This window comes from Oreochromis aureus, linkage group 16, assembly GCF_013358895.1.
Source record: "Oreochromis aureus strain Israel breed Guangdong linkage group 16, ZZ_aureus, whole genome shotgun sequence".
In the NCBI taxonomy this organism is placed as follows: Eukaryota; Metazoa; Chordata; class Actinopteri; order Cichliformes; family Cichlidae; genus Oreochromis; species Oreochromis aureus.
Window position 1 is genome coordinate 29,486,656 of NC_052957.1, and position 21,409 is coordinate 29,508,064.

Genomic DNA, 21,409 nt, shown 5'->3' on the forward strand with positions numbered 1-21,409 from the left:
TCACTAACTTTCCTAATTGCTCAGATTAACTGATTAAACAAAGACGGGTAGACACCAAAATAGAGTCCAAAGGAAAGTAAGACTTGAACGGTTCATTTCTTTAACAGAACCACACTTGGTTCTTAACTTGGTAAGTGTCTGTGTCCATACTGGCTTGTTTTTAAGATGTTATGTTTTATTTTATAGCTGATTGTAGAGACAAACAGGAAATGTGGGGAGAGAGACCGAGGAAGAATTAGCCTACATTATCACCCAGTCGGGTGTGAAACTGAGGTGTGCCAAGGTAGCAGAGATCAATGCAACAGAGATGAGGAGCAACTTTGGAGTTTGCATAATTTACATTGTCGTTGTTTTCTGCCCCTGTAGACACTGCCTCCAAAAGCACCACTACTGGACATATATCATACTCCACACATCTCAGGTTGGCTTCAAAAAAAGCCTTTAAAGCTGCCCCTCACAAAAAAATCCCAAAACCATTAACCTTACTTTTTGTTGTGAGGGCACAAAGTGTGAATTCAGGGAAAGAATACTTTTTCCTGAGCTGACCGAGTTGGACCAAGAGTGTTCCTCTATGCATCAGCTGTAGCTGATGAAATTACAATCATCTCCGATCTTCAGTTGTTCCCACAAAAGTTTCTGTAACATGTTGAATATTTTAAACTGACACCAGCTGACGTCACCTGGTTGTGGTTTTATTTCCAGAAAGGGCCTTCTTGATTTTCCACTTGCACTATTGTTCAGCGGTTAACTATGTTACCGTTTTGTTGTACAGTCACAAACTGTTTTCAAAAGCATAGAAGCATGCAACCAGGTCAGACAATTGCCAGTCTTTAACCTTCCGTCTCTCAGAATGTGCCAGTGTGAGAAATGTGCAGCTGTTTGTCACAGGTGCTGTAACTGCATCATGTGTTCTCATTGTTTGACACTTTGTAGCCATATTAAAGAAGGCGTCCTTTGATCATTACACAGAAACTTTGAAATGACAATATGTAACTGCTTGCAAAGTTATATATTTGCATAAGACAGCATGTCATAAATAACAGCAATGTGTAGCTTTTTAGATAGAGGTCTAAATGTGTTGCACAAAGCAGTTTAGTTCTCGGAGTACTTTTCTGTTACCACACATCACCGAAGTAACACTTTAAACCACTCAGCTCTCTTTAGTCCAGCAGAAAATCTAGACCTCCTTGAAATTTTTAACGGTTACAAGGGTATTTTCCTTGGAAAAATCTGGGTTAGTACTGTCTTGAAAAATCTTTTCCATGCTCATTGCTTGCGTCACAGTATTATCAGGAAATGACACATAATGACCCATGTTTCCACCTTTTTTGTCAGCAGGTGTTACCTAGTGTTACCATGGAAACATAAGTTTTTACTTAAAGTTAGCAGGGTTTGGGTGGATAACGTTTCAGACTTTTTAAGTCACTCTTTATTTCTATGAAACTGTTGAACTTTCTAGCTGATTGGTTGAACTACAGGTAAATTTAATGTCCTTCTCCTAAGGACATGTATCTGTGCATCTATGGATTGAACCATATTTAAAAGTTTTGGGTGATCCCTCTGAGAGGGAAGCATCATAGCAGCCCCATGAACTTGTCAAACTGAGAAGTTTCATTTTCAGACTGTAGCTAAATTAACACAGATCTGTTTCCAGGGTCTCCTCAGGATGTAAAGTTAGATCCAAGGACGCAAGCACAGCCAGAAGAGAGTTTGGCTGCTGTAATTTAAGCAGTCAAATGCTTTCAAGATCAGTCAGTCAATTTCAACACATTTTTAGGTCTTATTATATTCATTCCAACAAAAAAAGGAAAAAAAATGAGCTGAGAGTTTTCTGATGGGAAGCCCATAAAAAGGGTATTGGAAACATTTTGTTAAAGGAGGTTTTGACTAAATGCACCAGCACTGCTTTTTATGAATTCAAACAAGAAAAACTACAATGTAACTTTATATATCTGGATTTAGACTAGAATAACTTAAGATCTCTCTTGATTATCTTTTATGTTTGCTGTGCAATGTTTCATTGCCATGGTTTTGTCACCTGCATGTATTGTTTTTACAAGTCAAAAAGTTATCTCACATGATAAGCAGGGCAGAAGGTGCAAGATGGAGAGGAGAGTAACATAACTTCACACGTGGAAAGTAGCTCACGGTTGTGGTTATGGTCAGGTTAATGTTGGAGGATGTTATGTAATTTAGAGTCCTCATAACGAGAGCAAGCAAAAAATTGTTCATGTGCATGTTTGCATGCAGCACTGCCCTCCTCCTGTCGAGGTCTTGCCTCAACATAAATATGTATTTCCTGCCTCCATTGTCGCCTTGAAGAAAAATGTAAATTTAACATTCATCTCACTGCTTCCTCCTTATTTTAAGGATCGTGTGTGTGTGTGTGTGTGTGTGTGTGTGTGTGTGTGTGTGTGTGTGTGTGTGTGTGTGTGTGTGTGTGTGTGTGTGTGTGTGTGTGTGTGTGAGAAATCTTTAACCAGCCACAAAGCCTGCAGGGCCACCAAGGATAGAAGCACATTTTCACTCGCACTTCCTCTTATCTTCCTTTCTAATTTTCTCACACCCTTGCAATGCAGATGCTAAAACACATGCATGTACATACACAGACACACACACACGCACGCACACACACATGCATGGCAGGGTTATTTTTCCATGCAAAGATTGTAATGCATGCAGAGCAGTACAGTGATATTCTGAAGAGGGGGTGGGGGGTGGGGGGGTTACATTTTAATGAGTTATGCAGGAGGAGGCCGTTATTTCATTGGAAACACTTGGGTGCACAGGGCAAAATCTATAATCCTCTTTATTGGAAGGAGTCTTCATGAACGTCCTATGGGACCGCTGCCTGTGTACATCTCCATGTTGTGTATGTGTGTGTGTGTGTATGTGTGTGTGTGTGTGTGGTGAGGGGGTTGTGATGGAGCTGCCGTGAAATCTCTTTGTTCTCATTCAGGAATATTTCCATTTGAGCACACAGGGATAATCAGCTGTGTCTCACGGAGAGTAATAAGTGCATGATGGCTTATTTCAGAATTCAATTTGAAATGAACATCAAAAGGTGATATTTTTCTTTACTTGTCTATATGATTAATGCATGTGGGCATGCAGGAGGGTGCTGTAATTGGTCGTGTTTAAAGTCGGTTTTCGGCAGCAAACATGAGGCGCAGAAACACATTCTCACACTAACGACGAGTTATAATTTGACACGATTTATGAAGAGACACAACAAAAACGCTCTTCCTCCACAGCACCGCACAAAACCTTTAGGCATTTTAGCTGTTTGTTTTCCTGTCTGTTATCAATACCATCTGATCATCCCAAAATCACTTTTGCAGCAGGACAATGAGCCCACAGCCAGAGTCATAAAACTGAGTCCTGTAGCAGATGGTTGGGCCCCCACAGAGCCCTAATCTCAACATCATGGAGTACACCCAATTCCCTTAATTGTGTCCCTATTTCCTTCACTTGTCTCTTCTCCTTGCATCTGAGTTCTGTCCACTGAAGACTTGAGAAGACACACAAGTTAAAAAAAAAGGTTGATTTGTTTTGTTGAATCAACCTTTTGGGCTCTACTAACCTGGATGACTGAGCATGCATCAAGACAGATATCCTTCCCTTTTATCTGATCTTCTCACAGCTGTATCAACGATCAGTCCGATTTTAGAGGTCTGAGGTGTTCTGTAGAAGTGATTTAGAATCCTCTGCAGCCTCACATGTGACTCAGTGGTAAAATGTGTTTATTGCTGAAAGATAACAGACTCCATCTCTTCCCATTATTCATGACACAGATTAAAGCAGATGGCCATAGTAAATGATAAATGGACTGCATTTATTTAGCACCTTAATAGCCTTGCTGTCCATTCACATCACTTTATTGTTTTTTCTACACTTGACCAAAAGCTACCAAAATAAAACACTTCAATATTTTGCTGCAAGATCAGATATGTATTTGCCATAGCTGTCAAACTGCTATGATGTTCCCAATCACTGTGAGACATAGTACCACAAAATGTGCACAGTATTATACATGTCAACATCTCTTCTTCTATTTATAGCCTCCACACAGATGTATCTATTTATATTACACCTAAGCCAACAGGAATCAATTGCACTGCAGGGTTGCAAATGAGAAGATGAAGACCGATGCAATAACTCATATAGCTTTTTGTGCAGATCAGTGTGTAGTTATGTGAATGTGTCTTTTCTATAGGCTTGTGTTTTTTTTGTTTTTGTTTTTGTTTTGTATTTGTGGGGTCCTGAAACCCTACAAATACATCCCCCATACTGGTTGAGTCCAACGGCTTTGTAGAGATCTACAACTTTAAACACTATTTGAGATTTAAGGATAATAACTGGATTCTAGCTTGGGTAAGGGTCAGGCAGGTTAGGCATTCACTTGTCACAGTCAGTACTGGATGCCCACAAAAACTATAAAAACAAGGTAAATGCTGTGCACTCATGTTTGTTTCATGTCCTACAGCTCAGTGTTTGAGCAGGCAGGTGGATTAACCTAAAGGATTCATGCACACTGGAGGAGAGATATGTTTTTAGTCTTCTTTTAGAAGAAAGTACAGACTTTAACTGGCCATCAGATGATTTTTAAATTTGTAGATGATTGTTTCCTTTTGAGAATATTTGGGCAGCGAGCTTTACAGTAATATACCATGCAGAGATGTATTGTAGGAAAAATTGATGAATATACTCCAGTCAGCTGCATCCCATTCCAATCCATTGTCATCACTGGTACTTAAATTTACTCTACTCGTGGGAAAGAGCAGAATGTGGCGTGTGCTGTCTAAGATGTCAGTCCTAAATTTCCCATAGGCCTCAGTGAGGTTGAGATCTGGACACTGTAAAAGCTCGTAGTATATAAATGACATCACTTTCATATTCGTCAGATATGTCAGGTGATTCTGTGAGACCTCCTGAATCATAGGAAAGTGGTGACCACTCAGAGCATCTTTGTATTGATTTGCAGTGACCCTTCCTCCTGAAGGGAAGAACCCAAACAACAGGCAACCCAACAGGCACAATATTGCCTTACACATCAGAGCCACCAGATCCTTTTATTCTATGGGTCACTGCTTTGACAAGCAGTGTGGAGTCTTTGACTTTTTTTTCTTTCTTTTCTTTTTTCTAATTTGTCTAATGGGCCTTGTCATATTCTGTCCCTTATAACAATCACTGTGTCATGCTATATTCACACTGAAATCTCCATCAGTTTCTCGCATTTCCTTAACCGGTCAGTCACTAGAGACTGCAAGTTTCCCAAACTGTTATTTGAAGCCATTTCCATATTATTTGGAACCAGCCATCCAGCCACTGTGTCAGCAGTAAAGCGAGAGTAGCAGGGCATTTGGATTGCCACTTACAAAGCAAACCAGCCTCTCTTTGCACATCACATCAAATCACACACTGTGCCTGTCCTCATTGTACTTGAGGAAAATCCTGATCGCAGCCATTTTCCACTGGTGCCCACAACATAAACGGGGCCTCTCCGTTTCTCCTAAATACATTTTTTTTGAATACTTTGTATTCAGCCTGCAGTTTCATTTAGTCATTAAGGAGAAAGATATGAGCCTATAGACATGACTTCTTATAGCAAGCTTCCAGTCTGCAACATACACGCTCACAGATGTCAACGAACCTCCTCTCCTCTTATCTCCCTTTGCTCTGTTTGATTGTGAAGAGTGATGAAAAGTGTGTTTTCTTCTTGTCTTTTGCCTGCTGTCACTGTTTAAAATGACAGATTAGATGAGCTGTAGCTAATTAACATGCAGTTGTAGCTACTAAATGAAATGTTTGAGCATGCTCCGTGCAGCTGACATCTGTTTTAGAGTAAAAAGATGCAACATTTACACGTGCATGAAGTGAGAAAGAGGTCGGAGTTTTGTATTATATATTCTATATTCATGATGCATGTTGGGAGTAGCTTATTGTAAGTACTTACTGTAATGAAGTTACCACTGTTATGAAGAAAAATACAAACTGGAAATCACGACTGAGGCTTAAGCGAGTGATCCTTCCATGTGGCAGAGTGCAGTCAAAACATTCAGCTGGTGTGTCAGAAAAATAAAGAATCAAACAATGATGTGAAATTCTTTGTCGATCAAATACCTTACGTACCCTGGACTCACTCCACCATCCCTGTGTCGGTTTTGCTGCTCTCCTGTGCTCTCTGTTTCACCAAGTGTGTTGGCGTCTTTGAAGAGATGGAGAAAATACAGCTCAGAGGAGACACAGGTGAAAATCACCTCACTTACGTTGGCAGCAGCCTCTCTCACTGTGTAAACACCAAGGGAGAAGATGGTGTCGTTATCATGCTCGTTTTCTTTTATTTTGTTTTTTTGTGGTGATATTTCAAGATCCTCTCCGTGAATCGCTACCTTATCGTGGTGGAGGGGTTTGTGTGTCACAGGGATCCCAGGGGCTATGTTGTCTGGGGCTTTTGCCCCTGGTAGGGTCTCCCATGGCAAATTGGTCCTGGGTGAGGGACCAGACAAAGAGCGATTCAGAAGACCCGTATGAAAGAACATCGAGGAACAGTTTACCCTGCCCGGGATAGGGTTACGGGGCCCCGCCCTGGAGCCAGGCCCGGGAGGGTGCCCGAGGGCGAGCGCCTGGTGGCCGGGCCTTAGTCCATGGGGCCCGCCGGGCACAGCCCGAAGAGGAGACATGGGCCCATCCTCCCGCAGGCCCACCACCCGCAGGAGGTGCCATAGGGGTCGGGTGCAATGTGTCGGGGCGGCGGCCAGGAGCGGAGGCCCTGGCGGACCGATCCCGGCTGCCAAGACTGGCAATAGGGACATGGAATGTCACCTCTCTGGTGGGGAAGGAGCCTGAATTAGTGCGTGAGGTTGAGAAGTACCGGCTAGATATAGTCGGGCTCACCTCCACGCATGGCTTGGGCTCTGGAACTAGTCTCCTGGAGAGGGGCTGGACTCTGTCTCAGTCTGGAGTTGCCCCTGGTGAGAGGCGGCGGGCTGGGGTGGGTATTCTATATCCCCGGCTTGCTGCCCCGCACGCTGGGGTTTTTCCCGTGGATGAGAGGGTTTGTTCCCTGCGCCTCAGGGTCAGGGAACGGGTCCTGACTGTCATCTGCGCTTATGCGCCGAGTGGCAGTTCAGAGTACCCAGCCTTCTTAGAGTCCCTGGGGGTGCTGGAAGGTGCCCCACCTGGAGACTCTGTTGTCCTACTGGGAGACTTCAATGCTCACGTGGGTAACGACAGCGAGACCTGAGGGGCGTGATTGGGAGGAACGGCCTCCCTGATCTGAACCCGAGTGGTGTTTTGTTACTGGACTTCTGTGCAAATCACAGTTTGGCCATAACGAACACCTTGTTCGAACATAAGAGTGTCCATAAGTGCACGTGGCACCAGGATGCTCTAGGCCGCAGGTCGATGATCGATTTTGTAATCGTATCACCAGACCTGCGACCATATGTTCTGGACACTCGGGTAAAGAGAGGGGCTGAGCTGTCAACTGATCACCACCTGGTGGTGAGTTGGATCAGGTGGCGGGGAGGACGCTGGACAGACCCGGTGCACCTAAACGCGTGGTGAGGGTGTGCTGGGAACGTCTAGCAGAGGCCCCAGTCCGCGAGATCTTCAACGCACACCTCCGCAGAGCTTCAACAACATTCCGAGGGAGACTGGGGACATTGAGTCCGAATGGACCATGTTCAGCGTCTCCATTGCAAGCTGCTGCATTGAGCTGCGGCCGCAAGGTGGTTGGTGCCTGCCGTGGTGGTAATCCCCAACCAAATGGTGGACACCAGAGGTGAAGGGAGCCACCAGGCTGAAGAAGGAGTCCCATCGGGCTTGGTTAGCCTGTGGGACTCCAGAGGCAGCTGACAGGTATCGACAGGCCAAGCGGAATGCGGCTCGGGCAGTGGCTGAAGCAAAAACTCGGGTGTGGGAGGAGTTCGGAGAGAGACCATGGAAAAAGACTTTCGGACTGCCTCGAAGAGATTCTGGCAAACCGTCAGGCGCCTCAGGAGGGGAAAGCGGTGCTCTACCTGCACTGTGTATAGTGCTGGCGGTGCGCTGCTGACGTCGACTGAGAAAATTGTCAGACGGTGGAAGGAATACTGAGGACCTCCTTAATCCCACTGACACGTCTTCCGAGGAGGAAGCAGAGTCTGGGGATGAGGGAATGACCCGCCAATTTCTGGGGTCGAGGTCACTGAGGCAGTTAAACAACTCCTCGGTGGCAGAGCCCCTGGTGTTGATGAGGTCCGCCCGAGTTCCTGAAGGCTCTGGACGTTGTAGGGCTGTCCTGGTTGACACGCCTCTACAATGTTGCGTGGAGATCAGGGGCAGTACCCCTGGACTGGCAGACCGGGTGGTGGTCCCCATCTTTAAGAAGGGAGACCGGAGGGTGTGTTCCAACTACAGGGGATCACACTCCTCAGCCTCCTGGGAAAGTCTATGCCAGGGTGCTGGAAAGGAGAGTTCGTCCGTTAGTCGAACCTCGGATACAGGAGGAACAATGCGGTTTTCGTCCTGGTCGCGGAACACTGGACCAGCTCTTTATCCTCTCGAGGATACTTGAGGGTGCATGGGAGTTTGCCCAACCAGTCTACATGTGTTTTGTGGACTTGGAGAAGGCATTCGACCGTGTCCCTCGGGTGTCCTGTGGGAGGTGTTGCGGGAGTATGGGGTGTCTGGCCCACTGTTACGGGCCATTCGATCCCTATACAACCGTTGCAAGAGTTTGGTTCGCATTGCCGGCAATAAGTCGGACTTGTTTCCGGTGGGCGATGGGCTCCGCCAGGCTGCCCTTTGTCACCGATTCTGTTCATAATTTTTATGGACAGGATTTCTAGGCGCAGCCAGTGGCGGAGGGCTTTCACTTGTGGCCTCAGAATCTCATCTCTGCTTTTTGCGGATGATGTGGTTCTGATGGCTTCATCGGTGGGGCCTCCAGCTCGCACTGGAACGGTTCGCAGCCGAGTGTGAAGCAGCGGAATGAGGATCAGCACCTCCAAATCTGAGGCCATGGTTCTCAGCCGGAAAAGGGTGGAGTGCCCACTCCGGTCGGGATGAGTTCCTGCCCCAAGTGGAGGAGTTCAAGTATCTCGGGTCTTGTTCGCGAGTGATGGGAGAAGGGAGCCGGAGATCGACAGACGGATTGGTGCTGCGGCTGCAGTGATGCGGACGCTGCACCGGTCCGTCGTGGTGAAGAGGGGAGCTGAGTGTAAAAGCGAAGCTCTCAATTTACCGGTCGATCTACGTCCCGACCCTCACCTATGGCCACGAGCTGTGGGTAGTGACCGAAAAGAACGAGATCGCGGGTACAAGCGGCAGAAATGAGCTTCCTCCGAAGGGTGGCTGGCCTCTCCCTTAGAGATAGGGTGAGAAGTTCGGCCATCCGGGAGGGGCTCAGAGTAGAGCCGCTGCTCCTCCACATCGAAAGGAGCCAGTTGAGGTGGTTCGGCATCTGACAAGGATGCCCCTGGGCGCCTCCTGGGTGAGGTGTTCGGGCATGTCCCACCGAGGAGGCCCAGGGGCAGACCCAGGACGCGCTGGAGAGATTATATCTCTCGGCTGGCCTGGGAACGCCTTGGTGTTCCCCGGATGAGCTGGAGGAGGTGGCTGGGGAGAGGAGGTCTGGGCTTCTCTGCTTAGGCTGCTGCCCCCGCGACCCGACTTCGGATAAAGCGGATGAGGATGGATGGATGGATGGATGGATGGATATTTCAAGATTTTGTCAAAGTTTCCAAACCCACTGGAGAAACATATGGGTGGAAATAGACGTTGTGGGGCTCCCATGGTTTAATAAAGGCTCAATTAAAGAAATTAAAACCACATTGAGCCTCCGTATGAGCCTGGAAAGACTGCCGTCCGGCTTTTCCTCGCTCTCTCCATAGGCAGGTGAAATTCTCATAAACTCTCCAAAAGCAACATCCTGAGGAGCACTGTGCAGATTATTTAGCCTAACTGCTCCCTTTTCCTCCTCCTCTTCTCTCTGGTGTCATTAACAGTGATTTATACGAGGGCTTGCCGGAACACGGATTGTGCCAATAGGTGGGATGCGGGAACATCGCCCCATCCTCTGCTACAGAGCGCTCCCCGCTCACCCTGCTGCTCACCACGCCTGTTTGATTGATCAAGGCAAAGCAAAGGGGCCATAAAGCAGAAGCTCACACAAAACACACAAATGGTTGCTGTGCTTTGTTTCAGGAGAGAACAGCCAGTGCGACTGCGGTGGTGTGTGATGAATAGAGAGGCCGGTCGGCAGAGACCTGGAGGTTTGCTTTAGAGGGAAGACCGGCACTTACTTGGATTTCTCATTTGGCTTTCAGGATTCAGCTGAAGGAATTCATTCCTACCAGATAAACATTTCTGATTTCACATTTTGCTAGTCATTCTGCACTACTAAGAAGGGAAGTGTATTATAATTATGAATGAGGTTCAGTATTTGAAGCTGGCTAAATGCTGCTGCAGTTCAAATTCAGTAATTACCAAAGTTTTGCTAGACTGGCCCGATTTAAATCTTCTGCTGCTGCTAACCATTTTAGAAATGAACCAGACTGCACTCAAGTTTGAAAATAGAATAAGTGGATGAGAGTTAGATGGTATAATATGTTTCACTGCCTGTTGTGATGCATGGACAATTTTAAAGTTTTGGGGGTTTTTTTTGTTGTTGCTTCTTTCATAATATTTAAAAGTACATTCTGTTCTATCTTTTAATCCTTTAATGAGGACCTATTGTGCTTTCTCTGTTGTCTCATGTACACTGACCCAATGGTCAGTGTACATGAGACATAAAAGGTGGATGCTCCAGTTTAAATGATGAGATCAGTGGGCATGTAAGCACTAACTCTGCCCATGGTCAGTGAGAAATACACTAAATTTATTCAGCACCTTAATAGCCTCGGTGCCCATTCTCACCGCTGGATTGTTTTTTTCTACACTTGACCAAAAGCTACCAGTGCCAAAATAAAACACTTCAATGTTTTGCTGCAAGATCAGATATGTATTTGCCATAGCTGTCAAACTGCTATGATGTTCCCAATCACTGTGAGACATAGTGCCCCTAAAATGTTCACAGTATTATACATGTCAACATCTCTTCTTCTATTTATAGCCTCCACACAGATGTATCTATTTATATTACACCTAAGCCAACAGGAATTAATTGCACTGCAGGGTTGCAAATGAGAAGATGAAGACCGATGCAACAACTCATATAGGTTTTTGTGCAGCTCAGTGTGTAGTTATGTGAATGTGTCTTTTCTATAGGCTTGTTTTTCTATTTTTCTTTTGTATTTGTGGGGTCCTGAAACCCCACAAATACATGAAGCCCCCCATAGTGGTTGAGTCCAGTGGTTTTGTAGAGATCTACAACTTTAAACGCTGTTTGAGATTTAAGGATAATAACTGGATTCTAGCTTGGGTAAGGGTCAGGCAGTCACAGTCAGTGCTGGGTGCCCACAAAAACTTTAAAAACAAGGTAAATGCTGAGCTTTACAGTAACATACCATCCAGAGATGTGGTGTAGAAAACTGTAGAATGCATGAGACATAAAAGGTGGATGCTCCCGTAAAACGTGGCCAACTGAAACAAGGTTCAAATGATCAGTGGGTGTGTAAGCACTAACTCTGGGTGCAGTGCTCAGGCTGTAAGAGATTTATTCTACTCTGTAGTCTGTGTGATGCCAAAGAAATTGGTAACGGAACTAATGTGCTCCACTAAGGCCCAGTTTTGGATAAATAACGACTAATTTAAACTATGAGAAGCTACCCTGAAAAAGAAAGTCCAAGAATAAATATGTGGAGTTAGAAGATGAGCAGAAAAGGTCCCCCTTTAAAAGAATAGTTTTTAAAACGCTAGTACATCTTAGCACAGGGGTGTCAAACACAAGACCTGACAGCTCGATAAAAAACTCCAGTCTGATCCATGGGACAGCTTTGGAAAATTGGAAGAAGGGCTTAAACCTTCATCTGCAGAACATCTGCAATCAAAACCAAAGCAATCCTGCAACACCATCATGCTATTGTAAATATTAACCTGACACATTTCTGTATCACTGTGTCTGCATTTAGGCATTAAAACTATGTATTGCAACATTGCACTAAATCCATTTTAAAATGCTGTACAGCTGAAGTCACTCTTAATCCTATAATTACAAAACTAAATAAATAATTCTTACATTTCGACATTTGACTGCTTCTAAAAATAGTTTGAGGAACATGAATACCCCCCACCCCCAAAACAAAACAAAGACTGAATCACAGGTATTCTGTAATCCAGAATTTCTAATGCATCCCTCATATGATCCACATGCATCACCCTCCTTTCCGTACATGCAATGAGAATGCTTGGTGAGGAGATGATGTTGTTAATTGATATGCAGATTTATTCGTTATTTGCATATCAGTCAGTCTGGCGGTGATGAGGTGATGAGGGAGTGAAAACAAGGAGATAAATAAAACACCGGGGACCGACAGTAAAGAAATAAAAGTATTAAAGCTTTAGTGAGAAACAAGAGCAAAGACAGAGAGAGAGGGGGAAAGGTTAACAGCACACCTGCTGTTCAGGGGTGTTACCGGTAATTTAGCTAAGGTAAGCGGTGTCATTTCCACACCTTTATTTTCTATGCATTCCAGTTTCAGCTCAGTTGAGCTTTGTTTTCACTGCTTGTAATAATTGGAGGGTAAAACAACTGAAAGAAAACCATACTGATTGTGTCTGTATGTGGACAGGAGCTGCTGGAAGATGGACTGGTTCATTCCAGTCGAGACTGCTTTGGCTTGGGAGTGTCTTTGCCATATGGCCTGCTCTGGCACTCACGCGCTGTACTCTTCACTTGGCTGAACATTAAACAGCGATCGCTCACTTTCTGTTTACAGACTGTGCTACAACCATCACCCAGCACCACATTTAATGCTTTATTGTCTTTAAAAACAACGCACCTACACTTTTCCCATTCAGCTAGTAACAGAACATCTCATCACTTTACATCATGTCATATTTGTTTTTACATTTTAGATTATATTATGCTATGAGACTAACTGATAGCCATTGTTTGATCTAAGCTTTGCATGATTACACTGCTAAAGAGAGGATACATAACCAGCCACATACTGAAGCAGTAAACATGGAGCTGAAGCAAGAGGATGCATTCAGCATTTCAAGGGAGTGGAGCCTTGTATACATATTAAAACTGAAAGCAGTGAGAGAGAAAGTGTAAAGATAAAATCTGCTCTAAGCTGCTATCATAGGCCCATCTTAATAGCATCATGCCTGCAAATGTTGTTTTTTTTTAAAGAAGTTTTTTTCAGCTAAAACTGACTTTAAAATATTGTTTCTTTGTTTTAATCTACCAACTGTAGATGTGTGACAATGACAGTGTTTTTTGGTATATGGGATGATGTTGTTGTCACTGTTACAATGTTACAAGTTTAATTAGCTTTGTTGTCACAGTAACAGGATGATGCTGCACCTGGTTGTCAGGTTTAGTGGAAAGCACCGTTTTCTTTGATATTGGAGGTACTTGATGGCAACAGCGTTGCTAATGAAGATTTAACTGCAACTCCTGGTGTTTCTTTTTGCACCGAATTAAATCACGACAAAACAATAAGTCAGATGGCCAGTGCTTAGCATCGGTGAAGTTGGGACTGATGAGGGAATTTGATCTAGTTACCTCAGCTGCCTGGACCCTGCTGATATAAATGAGCAAGCAGGTCTTTCAGACAAATTTCCAAACTTGAAGCCAGAGGATGTTAAAAAAGTATCTGGGAAAACCGCTGGCCTTCCAAAAGCTGAAGGAATCTCTAAAAAATCTCTTAAAACTATTAATCATTCACCTGAAAAAAACTGGAAACACCTCATTTATCCACGCAGTGGCAGTGAAAACATAGTGGCTTTCATTGAATACTATTAAGTATTTTAAGTACAAGTATTTTTACTAGTACTTCTTTCATCTCTGCATCAATATGAGGAGCTTTTATACTTCTTTAGTAAAGTGAGTCTTTGGAAAATACCTTTGGATAGTTTAGACATCTGAAGTTAGACGTCAGGTTAAAATTACAGTATTAAACTGTAATTTTACACATCCTTTGTCTTTTACACTGAATAATGATTCTGTATAATTTAGCAGCAGGCAGTGTGGTTTCCCCATAGTCAGTTAGTACACTTTATAAGCCTGTTACACTTTATGATAAAAATAAATCCTGTTTGATGTCATTCATTGCTCTTTGTTACTGGCCAATTCCTTTTTGTTAGTGAGATGATTTAGCTGAAGTGACCTTTTGTCTGCGGGCTGCACAGTCTGTCATCAAGATCCGATCAGCTTAGCGCTGTTTCTTTCGACACAGTTTTCCTGCTTTTGTTTCTCTGTGGGCTTCTAAAGCTTAGCCTTTCTTTAGAAAGGTCAGCAAAGCCCAGCTGGTCCTCAGCGTATGCGTGTGTATGTGCACAGAACTCTTGCGCCTTCGTGCAATAAATCGTGCAGCGGTTTTATTAGCTGCTCACCTCCGCGAGCCTTGAATCCATCATACACACACATTAACATTCAGACAGGCACTGCGTTGCTTCGGGGGACTGTTGAGATGATGTCATGGCTGAAACCTGACGAGATCTCAGCACATTTAATTCATTAGGACAGTGGTAAAACCTAAACACGGGACCAATAAAACTAATGAGGAATTCTGTCTTTGTCTCCACAGGGGCCATCAGACGTGAGCAGCTGCAGCACAACAGTGAGTCAGAAGTTTATCTTTCCTGTCTTTTCTTCTTGGTTTTGCAGGTGTATGATGAATAGACCCTGTCCAATCACTTTGACATGCCATATTTTCTTTCTTTCTTTTTGTTTCCACGAGCAAATGGCTAAAGAGTTGATGCAGAACCAGCCTGATTATTTGTCACGTCAAGCTGTGTTGATAATGTGTTTTGGAAAACTGTCCCTCAGGTGGTGATCCAGACACATCTCTGCAGTGGTTGTCCAGCTGCTCTTTGTTACTGTGCAACTAAGGTCACTTTCACATTTTCGTTGCCTTAGATTATTCTCAAGTTTAGTTTGGTTTAAATTACAAAGAAAACTGCTTTATCACATATTAGGATGCACAGTTTGTTGTGCATGCATGCTGGTTTATTGTTGATGGAATCCACTGCAGCCTTCTTGTAAATCTGCATAACATCACTGTGAACTACAACACAGGTCTCTAGTTCTTACTGCCATTCATGGCACAGAGGCAAGAAGGTGCGCTAAACATTCCTCAGAGATTTATAAATGGTCCATATTGACATGCTCGTCCATGATGTGAATCTCCCATTTCAAAGATGCTCTATTGGATTGAGATCTGTTGACTGTGGAGGTCATTCAAGTACAGTGAAGTCGATATCATACTCAAGAAACCACTTTGGGTTAATCTGAGCTTTGTGGCACGCTGACAGACGATAAGGGATGGACATGGTCAGCAATAATACTCGTACACTGTGGTGTTTAAACAATGCTCAGTTAGTACTGAGGGTACTAAAGTGTACCAAGAAAATACCCACACCATTACATCAGCAGCAGCAGCCTGCATGGATCCATGCTTTGATCGTGTTTACCACAAATTCTGACCTGAATGTTGCAACATCAGACCAGGCAACATTTTTTATAATCTTCTGATATCTCAGCTTACATGAGTGGCACCTGGGGTGATCTTCTGCTGCTGTAGCCCATCTGGTTCTGTGTGTTGCTTGTTCAGAGATGCTCTTGTGCATACTTAGACACCATTAGAGGTGTTGTGTGGAAAAATCCCAGTAGATCAGCAGATTCTGAAATACTCAGATGAGTACTGGAAATAAAACACTACTCAGCTGACTTTAAATGTGGGCTGGCACTTGAATCACTTTTCTTCCCCTTTTTGATTCTCGGTTTAAGCCTCAGCATCTCCTCATGCCTAAATGTATGAAATTGCTGTCATGTGATTATTTCATGAGTATCTGATCAGTGCAGCACTGGTCACAGTTGTTTTCTATTTTTATTGATTAGCTTAGCTGACTGCTGCGTCAATATTGCAGCAAAATTCAAAGTCCTGTCCTTTTCTGGACACAAAGTGGAATTTTTCAGCACAGATTGTAAATGGTATGAATTTAAACTGTCAGCCGTAGTTTCAGTTACAATATTTTTTCTGAATTCATATCTAGTAAGTTACGTTTCTTGCTCCCCTAAAACATCAGGAGCTTTCTAGAGTCAAGCACACATTACTTTCTATGCGGTAATCTTGTAAGTAGTGAGCCTTCTGAATCAAAACCCTGCTTACACTGATTAGTTCGAATTCTTGATGCCAAATTTAACGGGGAATGTGTGACTGTTAAAATGAACATCTACTGATAAAATGTTATCATGAATCATGATCTTTTTTTTTTCTGTGTTCTTTTTATATCCAATCAAGCCTGGATTAAAAAAACAAAAACAACGCAAAGCAAGATGCAAGATGAGCTTTTCTGAATTTTAGAACCTCTGATCCGTTTTTATTTTGCCTAAAATACAGTTTACATATCCAAATAAATACCAGATCACATTATATAATTCAAACTGAGATAACTGAGAAATTGTTTGGACTGGAGCGCACATTGCTTACAGCCTTTCATTGTGTGTCACTACAACTGTGTCTTCATCAGAGCCGAGCAGTGGAAAAGATACAACATAACATATAGTCAGACATTTGTCATTGGATAACTGAAAAGGATTTCAGACAATTTAATAATGGATCTAAGGTGGGATTTGACTTGATACGTATGTTTACAGCTGCCAGAACACCAACATCGTGCAAGACTTTAAAGCCCTTTAAAGTTTGAAATGTATAAACTACATCTGAAGTACAAACATCTCGTGATTCTTGGGCTCAGAAAACTCAATTAAAAATTCTACTAAAAGGGACCAAAAGCACTAGCATGGTGGAGAGGTCCAATTTAGTCACTTCAATTATCCAAAGTGTTACCGTATTTTTCGGACCATATGCGTCTTCGGATTATAAGGCGCATAAAGCGAAACAAAACAGTCAGATAAGTCAAACTTTACTCAACTCATTCTTCTTGCTTCCTCCACTTCCGTACCATTGATTAATTATTGATAAATTCTCTCACAGCTGCTCTAATCGCATGTTGTTGCAGTATATTAATACTAACCTTGACTAACCTCGTATTGTGGATAGATTATCTCCTGACTGAAGTTTGGTCAGTTTACAGCATCCTGCGTTGTGATTGCATTTGTCCCTAACCATCGGGAACCCTCCCGTTAACGCGTGGAAAAAAGTTAGTATTCATCTTCTAACTTCACTGTGTTTATGTTATGCTACCGTAGCTGTGTCGCTAGCGATTGCATAGCAAATCATTATATACCAGCTAGTCCAACTTCAGTAACCCTACAAACCTCACTGCTGTTTAGTTTTCTGTCTTCATTTATGTTGGAAGTGATAGCAGAGCTGTACGTTTGAATTTTTTCAGAAATCTCTCAGTCAGAACATGCTATATCATGTTTAGGTGGAAACTAGCGAGCTAACTTCTGCTAACTTCTAACTCTAACTAAATTCTTTTTTCATGGATGCCTGGATGTTAAACTCAATTGTTACATATGTAAAGCAACAACATTGATCATTTTATTAAAGATGAAAGAATTTAGACAGTTTTTAACTCTCAGTGATGCCGCAGTGTTCGTTTGACTTTGGGACCTGAAGTAGACGGAGTTCAAGCCGTGTATTACAAAAAATCGGTTCGAGGTCACTACTAAGCACAAGCAGAATTCATGCATAAGGCGCACCGGATTATAAGGCGCACTGTTGATTTGTGAGAAAATTAAAGGATTTAAGTGCGCCTTATAGTGCGGAAAAACGGTAGCTACGTCTGCATGTGTTAACACACCTGTTAATCATTGCAGCCATGTCCCTAATTATAACCCTTAACAAAACCAAACAGATGAGCTTTATATAAAAACATTAAAAATGACGCACCCTATCAGATCAGATCATCATCATATCAAAGCATCAGATGAGCCAACACATGATAGTCGTAAACAGAAAACAACAATATAGACTTCAACTTAATATCACAGGACTGAAAATACAGACAGTACCAGTATAAGGATGCAAGAAGGGTAACAAATGAGAGGAAAACTCACAAAATCAGTTTTTCCTTCATCCGAAAGAGCTCCAATGTGTCTAGTTTGTGGATCCATCTGTCTATGGAGAAGTGAGCTAATGACATCAACAGCAGCTCTAAAAGAGGGTGAGACTTTTTCCTCCGTTACAGAAAGGAAAGATTAGAAATTAAAAATTAGTTAAAGTTGGTAAAAATAAATAAATAAATAGAGTGTGAAACAAACTGCCTAGATGCAGATAGTTTGGCTTTTGATTTTTGCGACCAACAAGTATTTCTAGGCTCTGCTCTCTGGAGGTTTCCATGGTAGCAGCTGTCCTGATGTGCTGTAATGATGACCTGAGGAGGAGTGAAATGGCTGATTTTTCCTCTGCTTTCTTGCGCTCTCTTCCTCTCTCTCTGCTGTGCTCAGTGTGTAGTTCTTAACGAGAATGTTTCACTACAACAGATGGAGAAGATGGAGATGTGCTGAATTTTAGGATCATGTGATTTTTTAAACTTTCATTGTGCACACAGTCTTTTACCCACCGACCCAAGCAGGAGCTTGTAGTAATCTTATCGTAAACACTGGAAATCTGTCTGGAATATGAGGCATTGATGTGATTCATATCATTAGCTTCATCTGCTTTAGAAGGATTCCCCATCAGCTCAAAAGTCAAATGTAGATTTAGCTGACGCCATGGGAGGACACATGCAGACAGTGCATGTTTTTTGTCTCTTTTTGGCAACACTTGATGGATATGAATGCATAAAAATCACACTCCATCATATAGTGTGTGAAACAAACAGCAAATTCTTCACGGAATTAAAACTGCTTTTTTGTTTGTTTTTACATTTGACTTAAAATTTGACTTGCTAACCTAATTTTAGAGTTACATTACCTTGCATGCAGCTCTTGAAAGCACTCATAAAGTAACACCTACCAAACCCAAATCACTCAGCACAGTAATATTACTAATCACAGTGCTGTAATAGTGGGTGTTGCACAAAGCAGGTGCTGCTCTGCTGCTCTGCGGCTGAGACAGATGAGGCACCTCCAGGGAGTTTTCCAGCTGAAGACTTTCCGTCCCTGCTGACTTCCCTTTCTTTCCTGTAGCTGTAGCCACAGTGGCAGCGTTTCCAGAACACGTTTGTGTTTGTGACCAGTTTCACAACCAGAGATGGGCAGTAATGCATTAATGTAATCTGATTACTTTTTCAAGTAAAGGATTACTACTGCAAAAAGTAATTAGATTACTGTTACTTTCCCGTAAGCATGCCGCATTACTGCTTACTAAACCATGATTTTGATTGTGAGAGTGTCTCATTACAATGACATATGAGCGTGCGACATTCGTGGCAGTGACAGACGTGTAGATCAACAATGGATAATATGGAGTGCGGGAGAGAGTACGACCATGCAGCGTTTAAAGCTTGGAAGTACTTACATTACTTTGAGTTTGATTCCGTAAAAAGTGACAAAAACATTACCGTGCGCTGTACACGCTGCGTGGGAAGAAAACTTCTTTCTACAGTGAAAAATTAAACTTCAAATCTGAGCAAGCACCTAGCATGCTGACATGGGGATGTGAAATTCACTGAGAAACCTCCGGATCCCCCCACTGACATGACCGCTGCGGCACTAGGCAAACCTACACCGGCCCCACTCCTGCTAAACAGGGGAAAACAGAGGACTTAGTACCAATGAATCTTTGATTTATTTCATTTTATGCTGTGTTTACTTGCATCTATTTGAAAGAGTGAGTTTAAAGACAAAACATGATTTTATTTTATATGCTGGAATATGTTAAACAAATTTCTTCTAGTCAAACACTGTTTGACAATTTTTGCTTGATGCAATGTGCATAAAGTTAAAAGATTAAAACTAATAAAACAATTTTAAAAAGGCAGTTTTTCATTTGATTCAGTTTTATATGATGGATTATTCAGAAAAAATAGAATTGGGCTGAAAGATCTTTTGCTTTATTACGTATTCAGGTTGTAAATCATGTTTTTAAAAAGTAACTAAGTAATAAAGTAACTACCTTTTGAAAATAAGTAATCAGTAAAGTAATGGGATTACTTTCTTGGAGAAGTAATTAGTAATTAGTAACAAATTTGTTAAGTAGCAACTTAAGTAACTTGACCAACACTGTTGATACTGCTTGCAAAGAGTTTGAAATACACATTTTTCAGTAGAGACTGGCGGCTCCCACAGGGTCACCGACTGGTGTCTGGGCCCATATGAATGGGACTACTAACTGCTAGCAACCTCTTATAGCTACCTGGGGAACACCAGACTGGTATTCGCAACCAAGGTTATTATATTTAACTAAAACTAAACTACAAACTAAAATTAGATGTGAAAAAACATTGTAGCTGATTAAAAATACAAATTAGACTAGAAAAATTAAAACTAATTGAAAAGATTCCGTGAACTTGGAAATCTGATTAAAATTAAATAAAAATATAGAACAAATAGCCTGGTTTTAGTATGTGTTAGTGCCGCAAAATTGTGTTCATTCAGACATTGTACTTTTACAAAATAGTAAGTCTCTGCTTTTCAAAAGCTGTGTGTCTTTGTTGGAATACCTTTACGTATTTTTCCAAATCTTGCCTTGGATATATGGCAATATAATACAATATAAAACACAGAAAAAAATCATTTAAAAAGACTAAACCTATTAAAAATGAAACTAAAGGCCAAGTTTCATTTGATACGGGGCCAGGGCTGCCCTTTGTCACCGGTTCTGTTCATAATTTTTATGGACAGGATTTCTAGGCGCAGCCAAGTGGCGGAGGGCTTTCGCTTGGTGGCCTCAGAATCTCATCTCTGCTTTTGCGATGATGTGGTTCTGTTGGCTTCATCAGGTGAAGGCCTCCAGCTCGCACTGGAGCGGTTCGCAGCCGAGTGTGAAGCAGCGGGAATGAGGATCAGCACCTCCAAATCTGAGGCCATGGTTCTCAGCCGAAAAGGGTGGAGTGCCCACTCCGGGTCGGGGATGAGTTCCTGCCCCAAGTGGAGGAGTTCAAGTATCTCGGGGTCTTGTTCGCGAGTGATGGGAGAAGGGAGCCGAGATCGACAGACGGATTGGTGCTGCGGCTGCAGTGATGCGGACGCTGCACCGGTCCGTCGTGGTGAAGAGGGAGCTGAGTGTAAAAGCGAGGCTCTCAATTTACCGGTCGATCTACATCCCTACCCTCACCTATGGCCACGAGCTGTGGGTAGTGACCGAAAGAACGAGATCGCGGATACAAGCGGCAGAAATGAGCTTCCTCCGAAGGGTGGCTGGCCTCTCCCTTAGAGATAGGGTGAGAAGTTTGGCCATCC

General features: G+C 42.8%; 1 protein-coding gene across 1 annotated transcript in view; it reads left to right on the forward strand.

Annotated features, from left to right (window-relative positions):
* enox1 (ecto-NOX disulfide-thiol exchanger 1) overlaps positions 1 to 21,409 on the forward strand; it is a 128,766-nt gene that overhangs the window by 23,805 nt on the left and 83,552 nt on the right. The window contains exon 2 of the mRNA XM_031746654.2: positions 14,682 to 14,714. The gene's annotated coding sequence lies outside the window, so the exon portion shown is untranslated. The remainder of the gene's footprint in view (positions 1 to 14,681; positions 14,715 to 21,409) is intronic.